Raw genomic sequence first — 11,238 nt, 5'->3', positions numbered from 1 at the left:
CCCTAAGTCTAAATATTGCTGTTACATTGCACAACCTTCAATGTGATGTCATAATTACGTAGAATTCTGGCAAATTATTTTGCAACGAGCCAGGCTGCCCAAACTGTTGCATATACCCTGACTCTGTTGCACAGAACGCAAGTGAAGTGACACAATTTCCCTAGTTAAACGAAATTAATGTCAGCAGGCAATATTAACTAAATATCCAGGTTTACATTTTTTTTATTGTGTATTGATTTTAAGAAAGGCATTGATGTTTATGGTTAGGTACACATTGGTGCAACGACAGTGCTTTTTTCTCGAATGCGCTTGTTAAATCACCCGTTTGGTGACGTAGGCTGTAACTCAATGATAAATTTAACAGGCACCGCATCGATTATATGCAACGCAGGACAAGCTAGATAAACTCGTAATATCATCAACCCTGTGTAGTTAACTAGTGATTATGTTAAGATTGATTGTGTTTTATAAGATGTGTTTAATGCTAGCTAGCACCTTACCTTGGCTCCTTGCTGCACTCGTGTAACAGGTAGTCAGCCTGCCACGCAGTCTCCTCGTGGAGTGCAATGTAATCGGCCATGATCGGTGTCAAAAAAATGCCGATTACAGATTGTTATGAAAACTTGAAATCGGCCATTCCGATTAATCGGTCGACCTCTACTCACTACAATCTGGAGTGAGGTTGTGGGCGGAGCAGTTGCCGTACCAGGCGGTGATACAGCCCGACAGGATGCTCTCGATTGTGTATCTGTAAAAGTTTGTGTTTTTGGTGACAAGCCAAATTTCTTCAGCCTCCTGAGGTTGAAGAGGCGCTGTTGCGCCTTCTTCACCATGCTGTCTGTGTGGGTGGACCTTTTCAGTTTGTCTGTGATGTGAGGAACTTAAAACTTTCCACCTTCTCCAATGCAGTCCCGTCTATGTGGATAGGGGGGGTGCTCCCTCTGCTGTTTCCTGAAGTCCACAATCAATGAAATCCACAATCATCTCCTTTGTTTTGTTGAGTGTGAGGTTGTTTTCCTGACACCACACTCCGAGCGACCTCGCCTCCTCCCTGTAGGCCGTCTCGTTGTTGGTAATCAAGCCTACCACTGTTGTGTCGTCGCAGCCTTGCGATGGTTAACGCGTTTAAATGTTTTACTCACATTGGCCGCGGTGAAGGAGAGTCCGCAGGTTTTGGTAGCGGGCCGTGTCGGTGGCACTGTATTGTCCTCAAAGCGAGCGAAGAAGTTTAGTTTGTCTGGGAGCAAGACATCGGGCTCCGCAACGGGGCTGGTTTTCTTTTTGGAGTCTGTGATTGACTGTAGACCCTGCCACATTCCTCTCGTGTCTGAGCCGTTGAATTGTGACTCTACTTTGTCTCTATACTGACGCTTAGCTTGTTTGAATGCCTTGCGGAGGGAATAGCTACACTGTATTCGGTCATGTTTCTGGTTGCCTTGCCCTGATTAATAGCAGTGGTTCACGCTTTCAATTTTGTGCAAATGCTGCCATCAATCCACGATTTCTGGTTGGGGAAGGTTTTAATATTTGCTGTTGGTACAACATCACCGATGCACCTGCTAATAAACTTGCCCACCGTATACATCAATGTTGTTCTTCAACGCTATCCGGAACATATCCCAGTCCACGTGATCGAAGCAATCTTGATGCGTGGAATCAGATTGGTCGGACCAGCATTGAACAGACCTGTGCACGGGACGTTTCCTGTTTTAGTTTCTGTCTATAGGCTGGAGCAACAAAATTGAGTCGTGGTCAGATTTGCCGAAAGGAGGGCGACGGATGGCTTTGTATGCGTCGCGGAAGTTAGAGGAACAATGATCCAGACTTTTTGTGAAATCTGTTATGAATGTATTGCAATGTTTTGAAAAATGTATAACTACATTAATTTTGCTGGATCCCAGGAACAGTAGCTGCTGCCGGGGATCCATAATACGAATCTCAAAAAACATACTTTTTGGGACAAGTCACTCACATAATGCTAAACCTTGTTTAGAGCTATTACTGAATAATGTGGCTATTGAGCAAGTTGAGGAGACTAAACTGCTGGGTGTAACCCTAGATAGTAAGCTTTCATGGTCAAAACATATAGACTCAATGGTTGCTAAAATGGGGAGAAGTCGGTCCATAATAAAGCGCTGCTCTACCTTCTTAACAGCACTATCGACAAGGCAGGTCCTACAGGCCCTAGTGTTGTCACACCTGGACTACTGCCCAGCTATGTTGTCATGTGCAGCAAGACGGGCAACCAGAGTTCTCCTCACAGTCCCCAGGTCCAGAACAGAGGCTGGAAAACGCACCGTATTAAATAAAGCCATGACTACATGGAACTCTGCCACCCCAGGTAGCTCAAGCTAGCAGAAAACCAGTTTTAAAAAAAAAACTGAAAATAATATTTACTGTGAAAAGACCCAGCCATTTTATTAATCTTGTATTGCACTGTACTATGTATTAGACCTAGATATTGTGTATGTACTGATATTTAGGCTGTGTGATATTTTAAATGTATGTTTGTCCTTGACTAATAATGTTCTGTACAATGTATTATTTCATGTGGACCCCAAGAAGAGTAGCTGATGCTTTTGCAGTGGCTATAGGGGATCCTAATAAATACCATATTTATTGTTCCTCACAGGTATACTAGTGCTGGAAATTGCCAGGGACCTTGCGATACGATATTATCACTTAGGTACCAATACGATATCTATTGCGATTCTCAAAATTCTATATGTATTGCGATTCGATACTGTGATTTTATTGCAATTCAAAGTTCCAAACATATTGTTGCAGAGAGACGAGCCATGAGAACTAGTTTTGATCATTTGTGGAAATAAAATTGCTGAAAACAAATTTGTCTCCCTATTTGAAAAGATTGAGAACAAGCTATGAAGGAAAAATACTGGAGTTTTGGTGCAGGTACAGCCAACTATTGTAAAAATATATATATATATATATATATATATATATATATATATATATTATATATATATATTATATATTATATATATATATATATATTATATATATATATATATATATATATCTCACTGGGGTCAAGGTTCCCGCCATCCAGGACCTCTATATCAGGCGGTGTCAGGAAGTCCCTAAAAATTGTCAAAGTCTCCAGCCACCCTATTTATAGACTGTTCTTTCTGCTACTGCACGGCAAGCGGTATCGTAGCGCCAAGTCTAGGTCCAAAAGGCTTCTTAACAGCTTCTACCCCCAAGCCATAAGACTCCTGAACAGCTAATCAAAGGGCTACCCAGACCCCTCTTTTACGCTGCTGCTACTCTCTGTTTATTATCTATGCATGGTCACTGTAACTCTACCTACATGTACATATTACCTCGACTAACCGGTGCCCCCGCACATCGATTCTGTACCGGTACCCCCTGTATATGGCCTCGCTTGTTATTTTACTGCTGCTGTTTAATTATTTGTTACTTTTATTTTAATTATCAATTTTTTTACTTAACACGTTTTTTCTTAACTTAAAGCATTGTTGGTTAATGGCTTGTAAGTAAGCATTTTGCTGTAAGGTCTACACCTGTTGTATTCGGCGAATGTGACAAATACAATTTGGATTTGATAACTGTATTGTTTTTTTTCCTTCCCCCCCATCACTAATGTATACTCACTAAGGCCAGTGGGTTTTATAACTGTTGCATATGGACATTGACTTTGTGTGGACCTCCTTCCACTTTGAAGTCCTTACCCAGCATCTTTCTCTTTGAAAGGCATTTAGCTAGAGATTTTGCTAGTTAGTTCAGGATCAGAGGGAAGTCATGACCTCCCTCTTCTTCTTTGTATTACGACATTCATAAAGAGGGCCTTGGTTTGTTTCGAGCTAGTGCAAACGATCAGAATGGTCGTCTGCAGTAGCCTAGTAGGTCTATTCAGTGCCAAAAAGCGTCTCTTATGTAAAAAAAAATATTGCTTAATCTCTCGAAGGGTGTTATCAGCCGTTTTTCCCAGGCTGTAGGTCCATGCCACGGCTAATCCAGGAGCATGTGGCCTGACTTAGGGCTCCACGGCCGTTTGATCTCTACATTTTGTTTTTCTCTCCTACATCAGTCCCTCTCTCTCTCTCGGCCTCCGGAGCTAGCCTACACACATTTTATCTAGGGCTCTCCTTAACCTCCCTATCTGATTTCATCTCGTTTCCCCCCTCTCCCTTCTGGTCGGTGGATGAATGCCATCTCTAACGTCAGCTCCGTGGTCTTGTCTGTTATGAGGTATAACGTTTGTGCGGTCTCCACTCAGGATGACTTGAGTCCCTCATCTTGACGCTGCGATTTTGGTAATAGCGGGCTCTGAGATTGAGTGAAACTTGACTGACTACTGCTTTAGACTATCGCTTAGAGTTAGGGACTCCTACCGCAGCTTAAGGTGAGTTTGACTGGCTGAGTCATGTTGTTTTGACAGGTTGGGATTGAACCAAACGCTGCTCATAAAATAAATGGAAATGGCAAGAAGCTCTTTATTTGCCATTTGTAAAAAGCTTGGTTTTATTAACACATTCCTGCCATTTGTATTGGTTGTACAAACCTCCTTTTTACTTCACCTCTAGCTAACTTGGGTCTTTTTTCACTTGTGTATAATCAATTCACGTCAATTAAACTTTATTTGCATCTGTTTAACAAATGAATGCTCATTTGAATGAATCTAATACCACAAAATGTACAGTCGCGAGGGACACATGAATCTCAGCCATGGTTTACAGTGCCTTGTCTGGTACTTGGCTCAGCAGAAGCTCTATCAAGAGAGGGGGTTCACACGCACTAGAACAGAAGGACCGGAGTCTGTCTCATCCAAATTGCTGAGTTACAGTTTTTTGAATGCTTGTTTATCCTGAAGTCGAGTCTTTCATTCAGGTTGTTGTGAAACGTATGCAGTCAACTATGTGGGTGGCTGAATTGCTGCTGCCGACGAAGGCCCCCTTGATTCCAAAGAGAGTGCTCAACCTCAGAGTGGTGTCTAAAAGCCTAACTGTCCACCGTCACAACTGTTTTCATCCTGAGAGCAAACTTGCTCTGTGACATTTAAGAGAAAAGTGTTAAAGATGAAACAAACCTGCTACTCACTAATGCTTAGTTTTTTTCCAGTGGACCCTGGAACATGTCTTTTGATAGCTGATTTCAACCCCAGAGTTTAGGCCAATTCCATTTTATATTACTGTCAATTTAGGGCTCATGGACAAAATTACAGTTAAGAAATGACCCATATGTACACTACAGGGTCAGTCTGTATGCTCTAGGCAGAAAGGTCAGTTGATGTATTTCTGTGTGACTGGCTGTGTTGTCTCCCATTTCACAGGTTAGAGTGGTTTGGTTTTGTGGGTAGTGCCTGGAGAAGTGGGTGGGTAGCCTTCAGTAGCCGAGTGAACTCTCATCTTGTGGTCTCTTCTTGCCTCCAGGCTGGGAAATGTCATCGGGTGTTTCAATTATACGGCAGCATCTTCTCTGAAGGCCTTCCATGTGTTTGATCAGGTGCTTTGTGAGACCCGGCCAAACTGGTGAACCGTATTCCAGGACAGGCCTGAGGAATGTCACACATATTTGTGTTATAACATTGCCCCAGACAGCTTTGTGAACTGATTTCACTCAGACAATTGTTAGAACACCAAGCTTTTTTTGAGCCCCTTGTAGAAAGGGCTTCTTGAAGTACGGCTACAAACTGCCTGTGGGACTGTGTGATTTATTGGCCTGTTATACAACATTGACAGTGGTGCAGGTTTGTCGTGATGTGCGGAAGTCGCTTAACCTTAACCCCGCCTGCCTACCAGTCTCACATGTTAACAGGAAAGGTTTGGCACGGGCAAATTCTTATTCTTCTCTCCAAACCGCATGTGGCGGTGCCAACTGTGGTCAAATGATGGCCTTGTTCTCGTTCTCTACATAGCATAACCACGAACCAGAGACGATGCTAGGTAATCAAATGAAGACCAACAATGCAGGGTTTACCCGGCTGTCGAGAAGTCTAATAATATCTGTGGTCATATCTGATTGAGGCCTACCAGGGGGTTCTGAATAGTAGCGTAGCTCACAAATAAACAAAGATTCTGTCAACCATGATGGTTCCTGCTGCGACGCTTTGAGCATTCAGAAACCGATTGCACGTTTTCAAGAGTGCACTGACAAGTGTTATTTTTATTTTGACAATTGACAAGAATCTGAATCCAGGGATGTCTCACACCTAAACTTACAAAGTGACTGTCGAAATGCTCAACATTTGTTCCTTCTGTTTTCAGTCTAAAGTCTCTTGTTTGACACACTTCTTGATTTTCTTCAACAGGTCAAACTTTTCAATGTTCCCAACTACTCATGCTATCAGCCAGTTTCCCTATAGTCCCCCCTGGGTGTGTATATACACGTGGTAAGATTTTAGAGAAAGGGTTCAGGGCCTTTGATCGAAGTGTCTAATGATGGTTCTCCTGTCTGTCTCCCAGGGGTCCAGGTTCGTGTCGTGAGAGGGCGAGCTACAGAGGGGAGGAGGAACGTCTGGGGGCGTCGCTGCCCGGGTTCTCAAGGTAAAACCTGGATCTCTTCTGATATCTGTCATGGCTCTCTAGAGTATGTGTGCCAGTCTGTCTGGCCATTAAGACTTCAGTTATGTCACTGTTTGTACAACTCCCCCCACACTCTCACCTACCCACTCTGAAGTTATACAGTGCCTTCAGAAAGTATTCATAACCCTTAACTTTTTCCACACAAAAGTTATTTTACAAGCCTGAGGTAAAATGGATTCATTGAGATTTTGGCACTGGCCAACACACAATGTCCCCTAATGTCAAAGTGGATTTTGTTTTTAGAAATGTGTACGAATAAAAAAAAAAATGAAATGCTGAAATGTCTTGAGTCAATAAGTATTCAACCCCTTTATTATGGCAAGCGTAAATAAGTTAAGGAGTAAACATTTGCTTAACGAGTCACAAATTGCATGGACTCACTCTGAGCATTAATGGTGATTAACATAAAAAAATTATGACTACCTCCTCTCTGACCCTGCACATACAATAATCTGTAAGGTCCCTCAGTCGAGTCGTGAATTTCAAACACAAAGACCAGTGAGGTTTTCCAACCCCTCACAAAGAAAGGCACCTATTGGAAAGATGAGTGTGTAAAAAACAAAAATAGATAAATAGCTGACAATAGCCAGATTTTCATGCAAATATTCTAGAAGCCGCATAATGAAAATATGCACAGTTTCCACCAAATGGACTTTCCACCACAAAATCAGTGCGTGATGACGTAGTGCACAGAAAATGTACTTTTCACTTAAGTTTTTGTGTACTAAATACGAAACTAAAGTTCAATGTGTGTCCATTTGCCTTTTCAACTCTATTGATAGTTTTGTCTAAAAAAACAATTGTGTTTAAATAGCAAATGTGCCGATTCTGGTTTTGGCACCTGCACTCAAGCCAACAGCTCGCAGGAACAGTGCGGTGGGCTGTGCGGTTTGTCTAATCTACACAATGAGATTATTATGGATAAGTGAGAGAATATTTTTTGGGGTCAAGTGGCAGTCAAGCATCGATCATGTCACCAGATTAAGACCCTCGATATTTATTGGAAAGGAGCATCAAGTTCATCACCGTGCACTTTCACCACCCTCTGAAGTTCATCACTTATTTCATCTGTAGCCTAATAAACTGCATGGTTTACCGAGTTGTAGTGGGAGGACCACACACCATATAATTGTGACTCCAAATTTACTTTGATATGGTTATTATATCAATTATTTGCGCATAAAGGCATTTCAACATAATACATTTTACATCCCACCATGTCAAACGAACACCGACACTTCCTGTTTCCATCACCACTGTCGTGATTATTATTTATTTTGAATACAATATCACTTTACTTGCATAAAAACTGAGGATGGATACATGGTTATTGAATATCCCTTTGAGCATGGTGAAGTTATTAATTACACTTTCTGATGGGTGTATCAATACACCCAGTCCTTCCTAACTCAGTTTCTGGAGTGGAAGGGAACCGCTCAGGGATTTCACCATGAGGCCAATGGGGACTGTAAAACAGTTTAATGGCTGTGATTGGAGCAAACTGAGGATGGATCAACAACATTGTAGTTACTCCACAATATTAACCTAAATGTTAGTGAAAAGGACACCTGTACAGAATAAAAATATTCCATAATGTGCATCCTGTTAGCAATAAGGCACTAAAGTAAAACTGCAAAAAATGTGGTAAAGAAATGAACTTTGTGTCCTGAATACAAAGCGTTATGTTTGGGGAAAATCCAACGCAACACATCACTGAGTACCACTCTTCATATTTTCAAGCATGGTGGGGCTGCAGTATGTCATCGGCAAGGACTAGGGAGTTTAGAATTTAAAAAAAACAGAATAGAGCTAAGCACAGGCTAAATCCTAGAGGAAAGCCTGGTTGTCTGCTTTCCAACACACTGGGAGACAAGGGGAGGTCACAGTTCAGTTTGTACACTTGTTTACATGGCTGACTTATTGCAAATTGAGAAATGATGTGACTAAACTCAACAGAAAGAATAAACTGTATTATGAATCCAAGATCAATGATATAAAGAATGCATATTTTCTTGGAGTACTTTAAATAAAATTATGGGCAGAAAAATGAATTCAACTCCATCTTTGTTGAATCAGATGGCTTATTCATCACAACCATGATGTTGCCAATTATTTACATTTCTTAATTGGCAAACTTGGGCAGTAAATACCAATAACAAACAGTTGGCCATCGTACTCATGTATGAAAAAAAAAAAAATCATAATGAAAGAAAAGCATTGCAAGTTTGAATTTTGTAAAGTTAGTGTGGGAGAGTTGGAAAAATTGTTATTGACCAATAATGATAAACCTCATGGCATTGACAACTGAGGATGGTAACTGACTCTCTAGCCACTCCTTTATGTCATATATTTCATCTGAGCCTAGAGGACAGTCTTTGTCCTCAGGCCTAGAGGGATTCCAAAGTCATTCCGCTACTCGAGTGGTAAAGCGGCATTTACCGTTTCTAACGGAAGACCAAATACAATGCTACTTTTCTGTAAACAAATGAACAGACTTTCAGCCTGCTTATAGAGACACAAATGACAATTGATAATTGGTTGAAAGAAATTGATAATGCGAAGATTGTGGGAGCTGTACTGTTAGATTTCAGTGCAGCCTTTTGATATTATTGACCATAACCTGTTATGTGTTATGGCTTTTCAACATCTGCCACATTGAGTGTATGTAAACTTCTGACCCACTGGGAATGTGATGAAAGAAATATAAGCTGAAATAAATCATTCTCTCAACTATTATTCTGACATTTCACATTCTTAAAATAAAGTGGCGATACTAACTGACCTAAGACAGGGGATTTTTACTAGGATTAAATGTCAGGAATTGTGAAAAACTGAGTTTTAAATATATTTGGCTATGGTGTATGTAAACTTACGCCTTCAACTGTACAAGGTATCTGGACACTGCTTCAAATTAGTGGATTCAGCTATTTCAGCCACACCCTTTGCTGACAGGTGTATAAAATTGAGCACACAGCCATGCACTCTCCATAGACAAATGTTGGCAGTGTAATGGCCTATTGAAGAGCAAAGTGACTTTCAACATGGCAACGTCATAGGATGCCACCTTTCCAACAAGTCAGTTTGTCAATTTCTGCCTTGCTAGAGCTGCCCCGGTCAACTGCAAGTGCTGTTCTTATGTAGTGGAAACATCTAGGAGCAACAATGGCTTAGCTGCGAAGTGGTAGGCCACACAAGCTCACAGAACGGGACCGCTGAAGTGCGTGAAAATCATCTGTCATCGGTTGCAACACTCACTGCAGAGTTCCAAACTGCCTCTGAAAGCAACTTCAGCACAAGAACTGTTAGTCTGGAGCTTCATGAAATGGGTTTCCATGGCCGAGCAGCCGCACACAAGCTGAAGATCACCATGCGCAATGCCATGCGTCGACTGTAAAGCTTGCCGCTATTGCACTCTGGAGCAGTGGAAACGCGTTCTCTGGGGTGATGAATCATGCTTAACCATCTGGCAGTCTGACAGATGAATCTGGGAAAGGCGGATACCATGAGAAGCTACCTGCCCCAATGCATAGTGCCAACTATAAAGTTTGGAGGATAAATAATGGTCTGAGGCTGTTTTTCATGGTTCGGGCTAGGCCCCTTAGTTCCAGTTAAGGGAAATATTAACGCTACAGCATACAATAACATTCTAGACTATTCTGTGCTTCCAACTTTGTGGCAACAATTTGGGGTTAGGCCCTTTCCTGTTTCAGCATGACAATGTCCACACTAATACGCTTGTGGCTGAATGGAAGCAAGTCCCTGCAGCAATGTTCCAACATCTAGTGGAAAGCCTTCCCAGAAGAGTGGAGGCTGTTATAGCAGCAAAGGGGGGACCTACTCCATATTAATGCCCATGATTTTGGAATGAATTGTTCGATGAGTAGGTATCCACATACTTTTGGTAATGTAGTTAATTTCATGGGAAAATGTTTATCAGTTAGGTCTGCTTACCAGACTTTTAGTTAAACCAAGTAAGAGAGCAGTAGATGGGTTCTGAAAATCTTGGTTTACAACCAGTCTAAAAAAATCCTCAGTTAAAAAAATTAAATTGAAGTTGTATAAAAAGTTGTTCACAAATCCCTCTACCCTGAATTCTGCAGATTACAAAAAGTATAACACATTTTACTCGCCTACTTCGAATTTCCCCCCCAAAAAATATTTTACTAACAAATTCCAAGAATCCTTAAAAAATATAAAGTCAACTTGGAAAATCATCAATCAACTGTTGGAATAGTTGTCGATTACTTTTTCTATTCCATCTCAATTTATTGTTGGAAATAAGACAGTGTTCCTACTGTTATTTCATGTGAATTTAATACTTTTGTTTGTGAATGTGGGTTCCTCTGTCAAAGAAAATGGAGAACTGATGGAAAGCCCTTGGATTACATTAAGGGACATGTCCCTTCTTTGCTTCAGTTTGATCCTCCTGGTGTAATGGAGGTAATTGGTAACTTTAAAGATGTCATCTCATGATGAGATTGGTGCCTCTTTGTTGAAATCTGTGTCTTCCATGATTACTGAGCCTCTAACATATATCTTCACCAAATCAATGCAAGCTGGTATTGTTCCTGAAGATGAGAGAATTGCCAAAGTTATCCTACCTCTATAAATCTGGGGATCCCAGTTCTTTTAGAAATGATCGGCCAATATCTGTACTACCATGTTTTTCTAA

The 11,238-nt window shown here is 41.2% G+C and overlaps 1 protein-coding gene across 5 annotated transcripts in view; it reads left to right on the top strand.

Annotated features, from left to right (window-relative positions):
• The window catches only part of LOC106613657 (polyamine-transporting ATPase 13A3), a 63,673-nt gene that overhangs the window by 10,591 nt on the left and 41,844 nt on the right, over window positions 1-11,238 (top strand). For all 5 annotated transcript variants that reach the window (XR_006756907.1, XR_006756904.1, XR_006756905.1 and 2 more), the window contains exon 2: window positions 6,447-6,527. The gene's annotated coding sequence lies outside the window, so the exon portion shown is untranslated. The remainder of the gene's footprint in view (window positions 1-6,446; window positions 6,528-11,238) is intronic.

This window comes from Salmo salar, chromosome ssa10 (genome assembly GCF_905237065.1).
Source record: "Salmo salar chromosome ssa10, Ssal_v3.1, whole genome shotgun sequence".
In the NCBI taxonomy this organism is placed as follows: Eukaryota; Metazoa; Chordata; class Actinopteri; order Salmoniformes; family Salmonidae; genus Salmo; species Salmo salar.
This window is presented reverse-complemented; position numbering and strand designations above follow the sequence as displayed.